The sequence below is a fragment of the Lissotriton helveticus genome (genome assembly GCF_964261635.1).
Source record: "Lissotriton helveticus chromosome 1_1 unlocalized genomic scaffold, aLisHel1.1 SUPER_1_unloc_53, whole genome shotgun sequence".
NCBI lineage: Eukaryota > Metazoa > Chordata > Amphibia > Caudata > Salamandridae > Lissotriton > Lissotriton helveticus.
Window position 1 is genome coordinate 194,354 of NW_027611696.1, and position 18,245 is coordinate 212,598.

An 18,245-nucleotide genomic window follows, 5' to 3' on the forward strand; every position below is an offset into this window, starting at 1 on the left:
GGGATAGTAGAGCATCTTTCTATTCTCTATGAGATGTGGGAATGGGGGTCAGTTGGGTAAATTTTTCCGCAGGTGCCTCCTACATGGGAAAGATAGGAATATATGTATAAATGTTTGATCAGTGTATAAGAAGTGACATGAATTAATCTTAAGACTGGACTGTCCACTTGGAGAGGTACATTAAAACGTAAGCTATAAGATATGCAATAAAGATATGTTTAAAAGAAAAAAGGAAAACATCAAGTCATTCTCAAAGCTGTTGCAAAGGTAACCCATGAATCTTAGAAGAGGGGCTGTGAACTGTGCTTGGTAGAACCAAAGACCTATTTGAGGAATTATCAGCGTCCGCTTTTTGAGATTGGAAGTAAACCAGTTTTGCTCTTAGTATAAGTGGGTTACAACCACTGCAATGGATATGACAAGTGCTTCTGGCAAAGGGTATATATTTAAGGTTTTTCACTCAGTGTGGGTTCTCTCGTGTCGAAAGGCATCCATTTTACAACTCGTGTTCCTGAAATTCAGAACAGTGATAAGGATTTGACACAGGACGCGTTCTTTAATTTTCATTGAAATTAATTTTATGAATATAGCTTTTCTGGCATTCAGAACACTAATAAACACTTTTCCTTTATAACATGGATCTTCCAACTTAATCTTTACATGCCTTCAAAACACTCATACATTTATTTTGGTTAGTATGGGCTTTTACATGCAGAGTGAGAATTATTTTAAAACTAAAGCTTGTCTGGAATTGAAAGCACCGAAAATGATCTTCCCCATTATGTGTTTTCTCATGAACAGTAAGGTGACTTTTCACACGGAAGGTTTTCTGGCATTCAGAGCACTGATGAAGTTTTTCCCAACTATGAGTTCCCTCATGTAAAGTTAGACTGAGTTTATGACTGAAGCTTTTCTGGCACTCAAGGCACTGATGAGGTCTTTCCCCAGTGTGAGTTCTCTCATGTAAAGTTAGATTGAGTTTATGACTCAAGGTTTTCTGGAATTCAAGGCACTGATCAGGTTTTTCCCCAGTGTGAGTTCTCTGATGTACAATAAGACTGGTTTTATAACTGAAATGTTTTAGGCATTCAGAACACTGATAAGGTTTTTGTCCAGTATGTGTTTGTTCATGGTGAGTGAGACTATCTCGTTCACTAAAGTTTTTGTGACATTCAGAGCACTCATATAGTTTCTCCCCAGTGTGAGTTCTCTCATGGAAAATAAGACCAGTTTGCAACCAATAGCTTTTTAGTGGCATTCAGAGCAGTGATATGGTTTTTCCCCGGTGTGGGTTCTCTCATGTTGAGTGAGAAGGTATTTACGACTAAAGTTTTTTGGGCATTCAGAGCACTGATGGGATTTCTGCCCAGTATGGGTTAACTCATGCCGGGTGAGAACTTTTTTCCGACTGAAGGTTTTCTGGCATTCAGTGCACTTATAAGGTTTTTGCCCAGTATGCGTTCTCTCATGTTGAGTGAGATCTGCTTTACATTGGTAACTATTTAGGCATTCAGAGCACTGATAAGGTTTCTCTCCAGTGTGAGTTCTCTCATGTTGACTGAGAAGGGTTTTACAAATGAAGCTTCTCAGACATTCAGAGCACTGAAAAGGTTTTTCTCCAGTATGTATTCTCTCATGTCGAGTAAGGCTGAATTTACTTCGGAAACCTTTGTGGCATTCAGAGCACTTATGAGGTTTTTCCCCAGTGTGAGTTCTCACATGTCGAGTCAGATGCTGTTTGCGAGTGAAGCGTTTCTGGCATTCAGAGCACTGATAAAGTTTTTCCCCTGTGTGAGTTTTCTCATGCTCACTGAGACTGGATCGACACCTAAAGCTCTTCTCACATTCAGAGCATGAATGAGACTTCTTTTTGGTGCTAATATCTCCAAGTTCGGTTTTGTCTTGTATACATTCCATTATGAGATAAAATTTCTTTCTGAAGTTAATATCGCCAAGTTGGGACATGCCATAAGACAAGACTAAATCTTATTCAGCATGTGTTTAGCATCACCCACTCAAATGTGCTGCACTTGTTCAACTTAACACTTGGACATTTATTTAGCCAAAGATCAATTCTCTGTGGAGTTCACAGTTTATAACCTCTGTTGGCAACCTAATTCACCCTACAACCTTAATATCAGCAGCCCCTGGTACTTATGGGGAAGCCTCTCATGGGATTATTGCCTCTTCATTACATCCCTATAGATTCTCTAACCCTTTTCTCGAACGTATTCATTTATGAGTTAATGAAGCCCTTAACAGGTCTTTTTTTGGTGTTCAGTATTTCAAAGCTAGGTAAATATTCACATAATGTATTGGCATGAACATTCAGAATACTATTGTTTATCAGTAGCAGCACATTGTTTCTTGTCACCCTTCTTACGGATGTCTTCTATATCTGTATATAAGACTACAATGAGGATTTTAAGGATTTTGCAGGTCTTGCCCGGTAACAAATACCTGAGGTCACTTCTAATGGGTAAGAATGGTAGTGGACATATGGACCTGGACTACAAGCAAAATGTGGTCATTGGTCGCAGAGGTGCAGTTATTTTCCCTCACTCTCCTTCCCTTGGTCCCAGATTTACCCACATCGCTAGTTCGTAACTAGCAGATATCTTAGTCCTAACCTGATTACCTGGTCTTTTAAGCAGCTTTGTTTACAATGTATAAGTGATGAACAGATATTTGTTTTTGATTTAACGACAATTCACTGGATATGGTGCTCAAGTTCCATTTTGCTGAGGTCTGTCAAAAACTCTTCAAGTCCCACTTGTTCTGTGTGTATTATCTTCTCTTGGATCGATTAGAACTTTAGACTGATGTGTGTTCTCTCTGGTTGAGATAGATGGTCTTCCTGCCCTGGGTTAGCATCTCCAGGGCATTCATCATATACCATTAGAGCAGCAGGAAATCTATTTCGAGAAACTGCTTTCACATTCTTTATTTTACTCTAATCCAAGTTCCTCACCACATCTTTTTCCTGGATACTTTCCTCTTGTTGGAGCTCTGAAGCAACTTTACTTCTTTAGCGTAGGCGCTTTAATAGTTTTTAATTATTTGCTTATTACTGATCACCATTGTGTCTTCTACGCCAACACTTCAATCACCTGTGGATTTAAAACAAGAGATTGTTAAAGAATGCAAACTGGAACTAAGGAATAACATTTATTAGCTAATACAGACATCCAGAGTCTGAGTTCATTTTGAGAGAGGGATGAGAGGCCTCTAGGCATTCTCGAGATAGAAAGCTTGAGAACACTGGAATACTACGTTGAGGAGGTCTAAGGATGGAAATTCTGATGAACAGTTTTACCCTTGTGTTTCAGGCCTATAATTCCCCAGTCAGTATTATGTAGAATGTGTTTGTATAGTAACCGAAAAGTATAATTTATAAAGTTATTAATATACTTTTATTTAAGTTTATTTTTTTACAGATATTGTTTATCATTATTAAAATTAAGTTATCATGCCTGAGAATTTCAGAAAAAGAGAGCTAAAGGACAGTTACTTGAAAAAAACTCAACAACAAGTATTGGATGACCAAGATAATGTGACTAAAAAGAGAAAATGTTCTGGAAAGACCACCAACAAATTTATTAAAAATATTACTAGACTCAGAAAGAATATTGAAAATGTTGAAAAAAGCACACAAAAAATTCAAAAATATAGGAAAGGAAAAAAAGGCAATGTACATTCAAAGGATACAACTTATGGCAAAAGAAGAGAAAATTAATATAAAGAAATACGTAAAAAATTATTTTATAACAGAGTAGTGCATAATTTTCTGAAAGATATGAAGAAATATAAATAGAGAGCACTGTTTTTATAAAAGGAAGAAACATATTAAATCTATTGTTGAAAAGGCTTTTGAAGTAAAGAGGAAATTATTTATTTTAGTTTTAAACAGAAGTCGATCACTAGATAAACGAATCCATTTCATGAAGGCCAAAAGTAAGAGGGAAAGAGTAATTAATAGAACTAATTTTTGTGAGGTGTTTTTGCGGGAATGGAAACACAGTTCAAGTTCAGAGCCTTTCTTTAATGAAGAGAGTTATTTTCAGACCAATGATTTGCTGCTTGCAGTGACACCAGTGGTCGAGCTTATGAGGTTAGAAATTGTTGTCCAACTGAGAAAGAGAAAATGGTTCCCAGAAATGCAGAAGGAAGAAGTGATAGCTGATGAAGTTCTAGGCTGTGGGGCAGGAGGGAGAGGAGCACAGAGTGGGGCAGAGTGTGAGAGATGCGCATGCAGATAGACAAGGAGGGGGGCAATGTGGGGCAGGAGAGCGAGGAGTACAGAGTGGGGGCAGAGTGTGAGAGATGCGCATGCAGATAGACAAGGAGGGGGGCAATGTGGGGCAGAAGGGAGAGGAGTACAGAGTGAGGGCAGAGTGTGAGAGATGCGCATGCAGATAGACAAGGAGGGGGGCAATGTGGGGCAGAAGGGAGAGGAGTGCAGAGTGGGGGCAGAGTGTGAGAGATGTGCATGCAGATAGACAAGGAGGGGGCAATGTGGGGCAGGAGAGAGAGGAGTACAGAGTGGGGGCAGAGTGTGAGAGATGCGCATGCAGATAGACAAGGAGAGAGGGCAATGTGGGGCAGGAGGGAGAGGAGTGCAGAGTGGGGGCAGAGTGTGAGAGATGCGCATGCAGATAGACAAGGAGAGGGGGGCAATGTGGGGCAGGAGGGAGAGGAGTAGATTGGGGGCAGAGTGTGAGAGATGCGCATGCAGATAGACAAGGAGAGGGGGCAATGTGGGGCAGGAGGGAGAGGAGTACAGAGTGGGGCAGAGTGTGAGAGATGCGCATGCAGATAGGCAAGGAGGGGGGCAATGTGGGGCAGGAGGGAGAGGAGTACAGAGTGGGGGCAGAGTGTGAGAGATGCGCATGCAGATAGACAAGGAGAGGGGGCAATGTGGGGCAGGAGGGAGAGAAGTACAGAGTGGGGCAGAGTGTGAGAGGTGTGCATGCAGATAGACAAGGAGGGGGCAATGTGGGGCAGGAGGGAGAGGAGTAGATTGGGGGCAGAGTGTGAGAGATGCGCATGCAGATAGACAAGGAGAGGGGGGGCAATGTGGGGCAGGAGGGAGAGGAGTACAGAGTGGGGGCAGAGTGTGAGAGATGCGCATGCAGATAGACAAGGAGGGGGCAATGTGGGGCATGAGGGAGAGGAGTAGATTGGGGGCAGAGTGTGAGAGATGCGCATGCAGATAGACAAGGAGAGGGGGGGCAATGTGGGGCAGGAGGGAGAGGAGTACAGAGTGGGGGCAGAGTGTGAGAGATGCGAATGTAGATAGACAAGGAGAGGGGGCAATGTGGGGCAGGAGAGGAGTACAGAGTGGGGGCAGAGTGTGAGAGATGCGCATGCAGATAGACATGGAGAGGGGGGCAATGTGGGGCAGGAAGGAGAGGAGTACAGAGTGGGGGCAGAGTGTGAGAGATGCGCATGCAGATAGACAAGGAGGGGGGCAATGTGGGGCAGGATTGAGAGGAGTACAGAGTAGGGGCAGAGTGTGAGAGATGCGCATGCAGATAGACAAGGAGAGGGGGCAATGTGGGGCAGGAGGGAGAGCAGTACAGAGTGTGGGCCGAGTGTGAGAGATGCGCATGCAGATAGACAAGGAGGGGGGCAATGTGGGGAAGAGGGAGAGTAGTACAGAGTGGGGGCAGAGTGTGAGAGATGCACATGCAGATAGACAAGGAGAGGGGGCAATGTGGGGCAGGAAGGAGAGGAGTACAGAGTGGGGGCAGAGTGTGAGAGATGCGCATGCAGATAGACAAGGAGAGGGGGCAATGTGGGGCAGGAGGGAGAGGAGTACAGAGTTGGGGCAGAGTGTGAGAGATGCGCATGCAGATAGACAAGGAGAGGGGGCAATGTGGGGCAGGAGAGAGAGGAGTACAGAGTGTGGGCAGAGTGTGAGAGATGCGCATGCAGATAGACAAGGAGAGGGGGCAATGTGGGGCAGGAGAGAGAGGAGTACAGAGTGTGGGCAGAGTGTGAGAGATGCGCATGCAGATAGACAAGGAGAGGGGGGCAATGTGGGGCAGGAGGGAGAGGAGTACAGAGTGGGGGCAGAGTGTGAGAGATGCGGATGCAGATAGACAAGGAGAAGGGGCAATGTGGGGCAGGAGGGAGAGCAGTACAGAGTGTGGGCAGAGTGTGAGAGATGCGCATGCAGATAGACAAGGAGAGGGGGGCAATGTGGGGCGGGAGAGGAGTACAGAGTGTGAGAGATGCGCATGCAGATAGACAAGGAGAGGGGGAAATGTGGGGCAGGAGGGAGAGGAGTACAGAGTGGGGCAGAGTGTGAGAGATGCGCATGCAGATATACAAGGAGGGGGCAATGTGGGGCAGGAGGGAGAGGAGTACAGAGTGTGGGCAGAGTGTGAGAGATGCGCATGCAGCTAGACAAGAAGGGGGCAATGTGGGGCAGGAGGGAGAGTAGTACAGAGTGTGGGCAGAGTGTGAGAGATGCGCATGCAGATAGACAAGGAGGGGGGCAATGTGGGGCAGGAGGGAGAGGAGTACAGAGTGGGGGCAGAGTGTGAGAGGTGCGCATGCAGATAGACAAGGAGGGGGGCAATGTGGGGCAGGAGGGAGAGGAGTACAGAGTGAGGGCAGAGTGTGAGAGATGCGCATGCAGATAGACAAGGAGGGGGGCAATGTGGGGCAGGAGGGAGAGGAGTACAGAGTGGGGGCAGAGTGTGAGAGATGCGCATGCAGATAGACAAGGAGAGGGGGCAATGTGGGGCAGGAGGGAGAGCAGTACAGAGTGTGGGCCGAGTGTGAGAGATGCGCATGCAGATAGACAAGGAGGGGGGCAATGTGGGGAAGAGGGAGAGTAGTACAGAGTGGGGGCAGAGTGTGAGAGATGCACATGCAGATAGACAAGGAGAGGGGGCAATGTGGGGCAGGAAGGAGAGGAGTACAGAGTGGGGGCAGAGTGTGAGAGATGCGCATGCAGATAGACATGGAGAGGGGGGCAATGTGGGGCAGGAAGGAGAGGAGTACAGAGTGGGGGCAGAGTGTGAGAGATGCGCATGCAGATAGACAAGGAGGGGGGCAATGTGGGGCAGGATTGAGAGGAGTACAGAGTAGGGGCAGAGTGTGAGAGGTGCGCATGCAGATAGACAAGGAGGGGGGCAATGTGGGGCAGGAGGGAGAGGAGTACAGAGTGAGGGCAGAGTGTGAGAGATGCGCATGCAGATAGACAAGGAGGGGGGCAATGTGGGGCAGGAGGGAGAGGAGTACAGAGTGGGGGCAGAGTGTGAGAGATGCGCATGCAGATAGACAAGGAGGGGGCAATGTGGGGCAAAAGGGAGAGGAGTACAGAGTGGGGGCAGAGTGTGAGAGATGCGCATGCAGATAGACAAGGAGGAGGGCAATGTGGGGCAGGAGTGAGAGAGGAGTACAGAGTGGGGGCAGAGTGTGAGAGATGCGCATGCAGATAGACAAGGAGGGGGGGCAATGTGGGGCAGGAGGGAGGGAGAACAGTGTGGGGCAGAGTGTGAGAGATGCGCATGCAGATAGACAAGGAGGGGGCAATGTGGGGCAGGAGGGAGAGGAGCACAGAGTGTGAGAGATGTGCAAGCAGATAGACAAGAGAGGGGGGCAATGTGGGGCAGGAGGGAGAGAGAGAGGAGTACAGAGTGGGGGCAGAGTGTGAGAGATGTGCATGCAGATAGACAAGGACAGGGGGGGCAATGTGGGGCAGGAGGGAGGGAGAGGAGTACAGAGTGGGGGCAGAGTGTGAGAGATGCGCATGCAGATAGACAGGGAGACAATGTGGGGCAGGAGGGAGAGGAGTACAGAGTGTGGGCAGAGTGTGAGAGGTGTGCATGCAGATAGACAAGGAGAGGGGGCAATGTGGGGCAGGAGGGAGAGGAGTACAGAGTGGGGGATGATTGTGAGAGATGCACATGCAGATAGACAAGGAGAGGGGCAATGTGGGGAAGGAGGAAGAGGAGCACAGGGTGGGGGCAGAGTGTGAGAGATCTGCATAGCAGATAGACAAGGAGGGCGTCAATGTGGGGTAGGAGGGAGAGGAATACAGAGTGGGGGCAGAGTGTGAGATATGCGCATGCAGATAGACAAGGAGGGGGGCAATGTGGGGCAGGAGGGAGTGAGGAGTACAGTGTGGGGGCAGAGTGTGAGAGATGCGCATGCAGATAGACAAGGAGAGGGGGGCAATGTGGGGCAGGAGGGAGAGGAGTACAGAGTGGGGGCAGAGTGTGAGAGATGCGCATGCAGATAGACAAGGAGAGGGGGGCAATGTGGGGCAGGAGGGAGAGGAGTACAGAGTGGGGGCAGAGTGTGAGAGATGCGCATGCAGATAGACCTTGGGAGGGTGGCAATGTGGGGCAGGAGGGAGAGGAGTACAGAGTGTGAGAGATGCACATGCAGTTAGACAAGGAGGGGGCAATGTGGGGCAGGAGGGAGTGAGGAGTACAGCGTGGGGGCAGAGTGTGAGAGATGCGCTTGCAGATAGACAAGGAGGGGGCAATGTGGGACAGGAGGGAGAGAGGAGTACAGAGTGGGGCAGAGTGTAAGAGATGCGCATGCAGATAGACAAGGAGAGGAGGCAATGTGGGGCAGGAGGGAGAGGAGTACAGAGTGGGGGCAGAGTGTGAGAGATGCGCATGCAGATAGACAAGGAGGGGGCAATGTGGGACAGGAGGGAGGGAGTACAGTGTGGGGCAGAGTGTGAGAGATGCGCATGCAGATAGACAAGGAGGGGGCAATGTGGGGCAGGAGGGAGAGGAGCACAGAGTGTGAGAGATGTGCAAGCAGATAGACAAGAGAGGGGGCAATGTGGGGCAGGAGGGAGAGAGAGAGGAGTACAGAGTGGGGGCAGAGTGTGAGAGATGCGCATGCAGATAGACAAGGACAGGGGGGGCAATGTGGGGCAGGAGGGAGGGAGAGGAGTACAGAGTGGGGCCAGAGTGTGAGAGATGCGCATGCAGATAGACAGGGAGACAATGTGGGGCAGGAGGGAGAGGAGTACAGAGTGTGGGCAGAGTGTGAGAGGTGTGCATGCAGATAGACAAGGAGAGGGGGCAATGTGGGGCAGGAGGGAGAGGAGTACAGAGTGGGGGCGGATTGTGAGAGATGCACATGCAGATAGACAAGGAGAGGGGCAATGTGGGGAAGGAGGAAGAGGAGCACAGGGTGGGGGCAGAGTGTGAGAGATCTGCATAGCAGATAGACAAGGAGGGGGTCAATGTGGGGTAGGAGGGAGAGGAATACAGAGTGGGGGCAGAGTGTGAGAGATGTGCATGCAGATAGACCTTGGGAGGGTGGCAATGTGGGGCAGGAGGGAGAGGAGTACAGAGTGGGGGCAGAGTGTGAGATATGCGCATGCAGATAGACAAGGAGGGGGCAATGTGGGGCAGGAGGGAGAGAGGAGTACAGAGTGTGGGCAGAGTGTGAGAGATGCGCATGCAGATAGGCAAGGAGGGGGGCAATGTGGGGCAGGAGGGAGAGGAGTACAGAGTGGGGCAGAGTGTGAGAGATGCGCATGCAGATAGACATGGAGGGGGCAATGTGGGGCAGGAGGGAGAGAGGAGTACAGAGTGTGGGCAGAGTGTGAGAGATGCGCATGCAGATAGACAAGGAGAGGGGGCAATGTGGGGCAGGAGGGAGAGGAGTACAGAGTGGGGCAGAGTGTGAGAGATGCGCATGCAGATAGACAAGGAGAGGGGGGCAATGTGGGGCAGGAGGGAGAGGAGTACAGAGTGGGGCAGAGTGTGAGAGATGCGCATGCAGATAGACAAGGAGGGGGCAATGTGGGGCAGGAGAGAGAGGAGTACAGAGTGGGGCAGAGTGTGAGAGATGCGCATGCAGATAGGCAAGGAGGGGGGCAATGTGGGGCAGGAGGGAGAGGAGTACAGAGTGGGGCAGAGTGTGAGAGATGCGCATGCAGATAGACATGGAGGGGGCAATGTGGGGCAGGAGGGAGAGAGGAGTACAGAGTGTGGGCAGAGTGTGAGAGATGCGCATGCAGATAGACAAGGAGAGGGGGCAATGTGGGGCAGGAGGGAGAGGAGTACAGAGTGGGGCAGAGTGTGAGAGATGCGCATGCAGATAGACAAGGAGAGGGGGGCAATGTGGGGCAGGAGGGAGAGGAGTACAGAGTGGGGCAGAGTGTGAGAGATGCGCATGCAGATAGACAAGGAGGGGGCAATGTGGGGCAGGAGGGAGAGAGGAGTACAGAGTGTGGGCAGAGTGTGAGAGATGCGCATGCAGATAGACAAGGAGAGGGGGCAATGTGGGGCAGGAGGGAGAGGAGTACAGAGTGTGGGCAGAGTGTGAGAGATGCGCATGCAGATAGACAAGGAGGGGGGCAATGTGGGGCAGGAGGGAGAGGAGTACAGAGTGGGGCAGAGTGTGAGAGATGCGCATGCAGATAAACAAGGATAGGGGCAATGTGGGGCTGGAGGGAGAGAGAGGAAGGAGATGCCTGCCGTGAGAGGTCCTGGTGGGGTCTCCTTGGCTGCAGGGGTGCAGGCACAGGCGTCCCACGGTGTGGGGGGCTCTAGCTCCAAGGGGCCCCCTCGGCACTGCACTGTGGCCGGAGAGCTCCTGATTGAGCCTGGAGGGGGCCCCTCTAAGTACCGTGCAGGGAGCCCCCTTCACTTTTCGTTACTCCAGTGGTGGGGGTCTCCTTGGCTGCAGGGGTGGAGGCACAGGCGTCCCACGGGCCCGAGGCATGGAAGAGTTTGCCAGACAGATGAAGGGCTGCAGTGGCCCTCCATGCAGAGAAATCCGGGTGCAAAAACCTGCAGCCATTGAAGTGAGCAAGGCGTGTTTAAGCACCAGCCCAACCGCAGTTGGCGTCAACATGCCATCTTAATATCATGTTATATTATATTTTGTACCAAAATGTGTTGTTCCTATCAAATGGGCATAGGATAGTGTTCCCCAGAAATGGTTCAGGCGATGGTGCATTGTGTAAAGAGCTGTAGGAAATGCCTCTTAGGAACACGTCGACTCCATTGCACAAACAAAGTGTCATAGGGCAAACAGTGTCCGTGTTTTTCGGGCCCACGGTTGAAAATGGAGCCTTTGGGAGCTATTGTGACTGTTTTAATATACTTTTCACTTTTCTGCACACAGCATGGGTGTTCATTTACACATAATATAGCCGCAAAGTCAATGGGCGAGCTTTGTAAACACGAGGGCCTGACAGCCCGTGCGCCTTGGGAGAGGTTCGCCTGGTCCCCGGCACACTCTGTGGCCCGCCAGCGCCAGCATCCCCCCACTCCACGGGTACACTAGTGCCCAAGGGGGGCTGATCCAACAGGGTGCCCAGACAGGACACACGCACGACGCGTGAAATGCGCGCTCATTAGTAATAATAACAAGCATTTACAATGCAATGGTCTCGGCATTATTAAAGGTAGAGCTATTAGCATTGCTCATTACATTTTTTTTTTAAATCATAAATAAATGGCATTGTCATTTACATTGCCAATAGCTTAATCGTTAAATAAATGGCATTGTTATTTACAATGCCAATAGCTTAATCGCTCCCAAATGCATGACCGATTGCATTTACACCCACACAGAGCCACACACACAAAGCCACCCACACACACATACAGAGCCACTCACACAGAGACACACACACACACAGAGCCACACACACACACACAGCCCCACACACACACAGAGCCCCACACACACACACACACATAGAGCTCCATATACACCCAGAGCCGCACCCACACCCAGAGCCACACACACACCCAGAGCCACATACACAAACAGGAGAGCAAGCACAGCGAGGGGGCAGGGAAGCAAGCACAGCGAGGGGGCAGGGGAGCAAGCACAGCCAAGGGGCAGGGGAGCAAGCACAGCCAAGGGGCAGGGGAGCAAGCACAGCCAGGGGGCAGGGGAGCAAGCACAGCCAGGGGGCAGGGGAGCAAGCACAGCGTGGGGGCAGGGGAGCAAGCACAGCGAGGGGGCAGGGAAGCAAGCACAGTGAGGGGGCAGGGAAGCAAGCACAGCGAGGGTGCAGGGAAGCAAGCACAGCGAGGGTGCAGGGAAGCAAGCACAGCGAGGGGGCAGGGAAGCAAGCACAGCGAGGGGGCAGGGAAACCAGGGGGCAGGGGAGCAAGCACAGCCAGGGGGCAGGAGAGCAAGCACAGCGAGGGGGCAGGGAAGCAAGCACAGCGAGGGGGCAGGGAAGCAAGCACAGCGAGCGGGCAGGGAAGCAAGCACAGCGGGGAGGCAGGGGAGCAAGCACAGCCAGGGGAGCAAGCACAGCCAGGGGGCAGGGAAGCAAACACAGCCAGGGGGCAGGGAAGCAAGCACAGACAGGGGGCAGGGAAGCAAGCACAGCCAGGGGGCAGGGAAGCAAGCACAGCCAGGGGGCAGGGAAGCAAGCACAGCCAGGGAAGGAAGCATAGCCAGGGGGCAGGAGAGCAAGCACAGCCAGGGGGCAGGAGAGCAATCACAGCCAGGGGGGCAGGGAAGCAAGCACAGCCAGGGGGCAGGGAAGCAAGCACAGCCAGGGGGCAGGGAAGCAAGCACAGCCAGGGGGGGCAGGGATGCAAGCACAGCCAGGGGGGCAGGGAAGAAAGCACCGCGAGGGGGCAGGAAGCAAGCACAGCGAGGGGGCAGGGGAGCCAGCACAGCCAGGGGGCAGGGGAGCAAGCACAGCCAGGGGGCAGGGGAGCAAGCACAGCGAGGGGGCAGGGGAGCAAGCACAGCGAGGGGGCAGGGAAGCAAGCACAGCGAGGGGGCAGGGAAGCAAGCATAGCGAGGGTGCAGGGAAGCAAGCACAGCGAGGGGGCAGGGAAGCAAGCACAGCGAGGGGGCAGGGAAGCAAGCACAGCGAGGGTGCAGGGAAGCAAGCACAGCGAGGGGGCAGGGAAGCAAGCACAGCAAGGGTGCAGGGAAGCAAGCACAGCGAGGGTGCAGGGAAGCAAGCACAGCGAGGGTGCAGGGAAGCAAGCACAGCGAGGGTGCAGGGAAGCAAGCACAGCGAGAGTGCAGGGAAGCAAGCACAGCGATGGTGCAGGGAAGCAAGCACAGCGATGGTGCAGGGAAGCAAGCACAGCGAGGGTGCAGGGAAGCAAGCACAGCGAGGGGGCAGGGAAGCAAGCACAGCGAGGGGGCAGGGGAAGCAGGGGGCAGGGGAGCAAGCACAGCCAGGGGGCAGGAGAGCAAGCACAGCGAGGGGGCAGGGAAGCAAGCACAGCGAGGGGGCAGGGGAGCAAGCACAGCCAGGGGCAGGGGAGCCAGCACAGCCAGGGGGCAGGGGAGCAAGCACAGCCAGGGGGCAGGGGAGCAAGCACAGCGAGGGGGCAGGGAAGCAAGCACAGCGAGGGGGCAGGGAAGCAAGCACAGCCAGGGGGGGCAGGGAAGCAATCACAGCCAGGGGGGCAGGGAAGCAAGCACAGCCAGGGGGGCAGGGAAGCAAGCACATCCAGGGGGGGCAGGGAAGCAAGCACAGCCAGGGGGGCAGGGAAGCAAGCACAGCGAGGGGGCAGGGAAGCAAGCACAGCGAGGGGGCAGGGGAGCAAGCACAGCCAGGGGCAGGGGAGCCAGCACAGCCAGGGGGCAGGGGAGCCAGCACAGCCAGGGGGCAGGGGAGCAAGCACAGCGAGGGGGCAGGGAAGCAAGCACAGCGAGGGGGCAGGGAAGCAAGCACAGCGAGGGGGCAGGGAAGCAAGCACAGCGAGGGTGCAGGGAAGCAAGCACAGTGAGGGTGCAGGGAACCAAGCACAGCGAGGGGGCAGGGAAGCAAGCACAACGAGGGTGCTGGGAAGCAAGCACAGCGAGGGGGCAGGGAAGCAAGCACAGCAAGGGTGCGGGGAAGCAAGCACAGCGAGGGTGCAGGGAAGCAAGCACAGGGAGGGTGCAGGGAAGCAAGCACAGCGAGGGGGCAGGGAAGCAAGCACAGCAAGGGTGCAGGGAAGCAAGCACAGCGAGGGTGCAGGGAAGCAAGCACAGCAAGGGTGCAGGGAAGCAAGCACAGCGAGGGTGCAGGGAAGCAAGCACAGCGAGGGTGCAGGGAAGCAAGCACAGCGAGGATGCAGGGAAGCAAGCACAGCGAGGGTGCAGGGAAGCAAGCACAGCGAGGGGGCAGGGAAGCAAGCACAGCGAGGGGGCAGGGGAACCAGGGGGCAGGGGAGCAAGCACAGCCAGGGGGCAGGAGAGCAAGCACAGCAAGGGGGCAGGGAAGCAAGCACAGCGAAAGGGCAGGGAAGCAAGCACAGCGAAAGGGCAGGGAAGCAAGCACAGCCAGGGGAGCAAGCGCAGCCAGGGGGCAGGGAAGCAAACACAGCCAGGGAGCAGGGAAGCAAGCACAGCCAGGGGGCAGGGAAGCAATCACAGCCAGGGGGCAGGGAAGCAAGCACAGCCAGGGGGCAGGGAAGCAAGCACAGTCAGGGGGCCGAGCAAGCACAGCAAGGGGGCAGGGGAGCAAGCACAGCCAGGGGGCAGGGGTGCAAGCACAGTGAGGGGGCTCCTTGACATTGTCATTCACCCTTGTATAGCGCTGGCTAGACCCGCAGGTATCAGAGCGCTTTCCCGTAGGAACGAAGCAAGGGAGAAACAAACTCTGTGTGCCCAATTATAGACAACCTGGAGCACGGCGCCCTGTGCTGTTCCAAGAGATTTTAATTCTTAAAAAATGCTTCTACCCATGTGCTTCTACCCCCAAGGGAATCACCAATTCACTCTTAGGCAGGCAACAGCATTCTGGGGGTGGTAGCGCCACTATTTGCATTACACGTGTGGAACTACATGTCCAAACATGCAGAGCGCTTTCCGCCGAAAGCTAGTAGTGGCTGAAAGGCACAAATGCCGCTGAATATCTCCAAGCAGAGAGCGGCCTGCGAACACACATTTGCCATTGTCTCATCACCTGAAGGGAGGCTAAGTGAAGTAAAGAAAATACGATTGTATAGACATCCGAGAGGTAATGAACTGAACCAGCGTCCCGGAATGAAGGGATCATTATAGGCAGCTTAGAAGGTCAGCCAAACGTGCACCCCCTCTAAATCTGGGCACCCTGGGCCCAGCTCACCCATTTCCAAAAGTCGGCCCTGGAAGAAAATACATTCTTGGTATAAAAGGGCGGGAAAGCGTCTAAGTGGAAACGCTGCCCTTGAACCCCGGATGATTGACTCTTCGTTTCAGCTCTTGCCTTATTATGGAGAGCTGGACAAATGAAAGCAATATCTAGAGGCAGCGCCTCATCATCTTTTAATATCTCCCCTGCTTCTTCTACAGCGATGTAGCCTGGCAGTCCAATTAGATGCCACGAAGCGCTGATGCCTGCTCCGTGGCTCTGCTCCCGTTCCCTCCAAGCCGCTGGAAGGAGAAGCATGTCTCTTGTGCAGCGCGAGAGGCTAGCGCGAGCGGGGGCGAGCGTGAGCCTCTCTGCCTCGCGCTGCAGCATCAGGCAGCGGCGCGGGCCGCTGGGCTCCTCATTAAATAACTCACCTTGTGTTTGGCGGAGAGGAGTTCACCGTCCGTGGTGAGGGTCCTGTGGTGAGGGCGGGAAACAAAGACGAGGGTGAGCGGAGGGGAAAGTGGTCATGGTAATGGAAATGGTGCAGAAGAGAAAGGAGAAACGTGAGATAGGTTAAAAGAAAGAGGGAAGACCCATGGTAGGAAGAATGGCAGCGGGGCTGTTCCTACCAACAACAAAAAAAAAATGCCTGCCGCAAAACTCAAAACAATTCCGATTTGGGGGCGTGTTTTTGGGTAAGTGACAGATGGCGTCACAGATAGAAAGAATCTAAAAAACATGCCCACGAATCGCAAAAAGATGGGGCTTGAACTGAGTGACGCCCCTCTCCTCCAATGACTGGCCTCCGTTTAGGAAGCCAGCCAATGGAGAAGAGGGGCGGGTTCCAAGCCCCCTCTAAGAAACATTAAATCTCAGGCTCCGCCCACTGCTACGCAGTGCGACGATCCTCGACGGTCCTCGACCTAAAAAGTAGCCGCCGCTGTCAGTGGCTGAAGAGGGTACAGTGGCTTTGCACAGCATTGCCTTAACTTGCTCTTGTAGGTTTCAGGGAGCTATTGTGCCTGAATACAGTGAAAGTACTTACCAGCACTAGCCCCCTCCCTTCTGCTGATACAAAGATGGCGCCCCACGAGTAGGGATGGCGGCCCGACTGTCTGCCTGTAGGTAAAGCTCCCCCACTTTAACACCCATCTAACCCCTCCCTTGGTAGTACACTTAGATGACGTTTAGAGGCCTGATTCACAAAGTTTGGTGTTGTGCGTAACTTAGGCCACACGTAAGTGTGAGTCCCTCTTACAGGCTCAGAACTCAGGACATTTTATACCTCAATAAGAGCTCTCTGGAACTTTGCAATTTCGACGAACCCGTAAATGTAGGCCATTTCAGGTGTATTATATCACCCGTCACAGCCACGAGTCACACACGGGCTAAAAAAGAACTGAGAATGGCCCTTTGTGTTAAACAACACACCTTTGGCGGGCATTCAAAACATCACACTGCTAACAGTGGCGTCACTAGGAGGGTGGGGGGGTGCGGACCGCACCGGGTGACACCATCACATGAGGTGACTGCACCGACGCTCTCAGCACGACTACGGCTCCACGGTGACCAGGGAGCAGGCTCCACAGGCTGAGATTCAAGGTGGAAGCGAGCCCCAGGGTCAGACTCACGCACACTCTCTTAAAAGCACACGCACACGCAGAATGTGTCAAGCTTCTCTCACACACTTCCATTTCACCCTCAACCCAGGGCACGCTCGTCGTCGTCTCCCAGTTCGGACCCAGACGCATTGCTGTCAGCTCCTTAAGCACAAGGACAGAACAGGTGGAAGGAACCCAGTGACACCACATCTGTGCGGATGGATAGATGAATGGCGCTTCCAGGCGCTACTCACACAGACTCAGCTGCGGAGCTCCGGGGGCGGAATCTTGCAGCGTTTAGGCAGCGCAAATGTATCCAGCTCAGCAAGACAAGTGCTGGACCCCCCACCCTTCTGAAGCACAGGTCAGAGGGACAAAAGGCGCTGCGGGCGGTCCCTGCGACCCATCATTCAGACAGGGGCTCATCTACCCTCCTGGGGCCCCGGAGACACCCCCGTACCTCACAACAACAAACTGAATACGGTGCAAGGCCGCAGGGACGTGTCTGTGTTCAGACCCCGCATTCCCACAAGGCTCGTCAGTGTTTCACAACACGGGTGGCGTGGACGGCGGGGCCCGGGGGCGGCAAGAGTGTCCATCAAAGAAAGGCGCCACCCCAAAGCGCGGCCCCCGAAGCATGCACTTGCAACAGAATCCCATACAATCATGTCCATCTGAATACCAGTCACGAGAACTGCACTTCCCTAGAAAGTAAGTTAAGTAAACAACTCACATTATGTAAATAAAAACCCGACAATCTACTTACAAAAACGACAGGTTGTTTGGCGGGACACTTCAAATGATTCCCAAAGTCACGGGTTTACACGAAGTGTTGTGAAAAGAACTTCCTTCCGTGGCTAAATAATAAAACAAAACTTTGTGTTAATGGTAAACATAATACAAAGGACGCATTGACGCACTCGGCACATTTAAGAAGTTGAGATGTACTTACACAAAGACGAGAACTGGAAAGAGCCCGAGTGCCACAGGGCCCGTCTCTGGTCGCTTGAACGAGGCGCTGTCCTGGACAGGGGCTTGTGTGGAGGTTAAATAAGGAATACGATAAAGAAAAGAAAAGCGTGTACTTTGATCACAGCAAGCAATGACGTGTGCAATGACGTGTGCAATGACGTGTACCCTGACAACAAACGAGGCAGGCCTGGTGTGAATGGGAAGGTAGCGCCGACATCCACAGTGAGGTGTGACTAGCGCTGCTTGTTGTAAAGATGGCAGAGGCTGACCCTGTGATTGGCGCCTCCTTTCATCCCGTCTGATATGTAAATGTGGGCGGCGCCAGTGACCTGCAGAGGTCCGGTGGAGGCAGCGACATGGAGTTGTTTCGAGTGTGAATGTGTCTTCAAAGATAGGGATCGCTCTGCAGGATGTGGCGACCTGGCCTGAGTTAAAGTCTGGTATGTGAGGGGGGGAGGTGTGGGGGGCTGATCTAAGCAGTAAGAGCAATGCAACATCGAAGGGTTTGTGTGATGTGTTAGAGTAACAATGGCAATCTTAAACATCCCTGGAATAAAGTTTGTTAACCTTCTTCCCGCTAAAGACATCGAGTGCATGTAATGTAAAGAAAATATATGGGTAGAAAGATTTATTCTACGCTGCAG

At 52.9% G+C, this 18,245-nt stretch overlaps 1 pseudogene across 1 annotated transcript; it reads right to left on the reverse strand.

The window, feature by feature from the left end:
• Positions 1–555: 555 nt before the first annotated feature.
• On the reverse strand, positions 556–17,783 carry LOC144806212 (uncharacterized; annotated as a pseudogene). The gene is made up of 3 exons (XR_013605727.1): positions 17,582–17,783; positions 17,396–17,486; positions 556–3,110 (listed from the first exon to the last, which is right to left on the reverse strand). The product of XR_013605727.1 is annotated as an uncharacterized LOC144806212 (transcript).
• Positions 17,784–18,245: the final 462 nt, after the last annotated feature.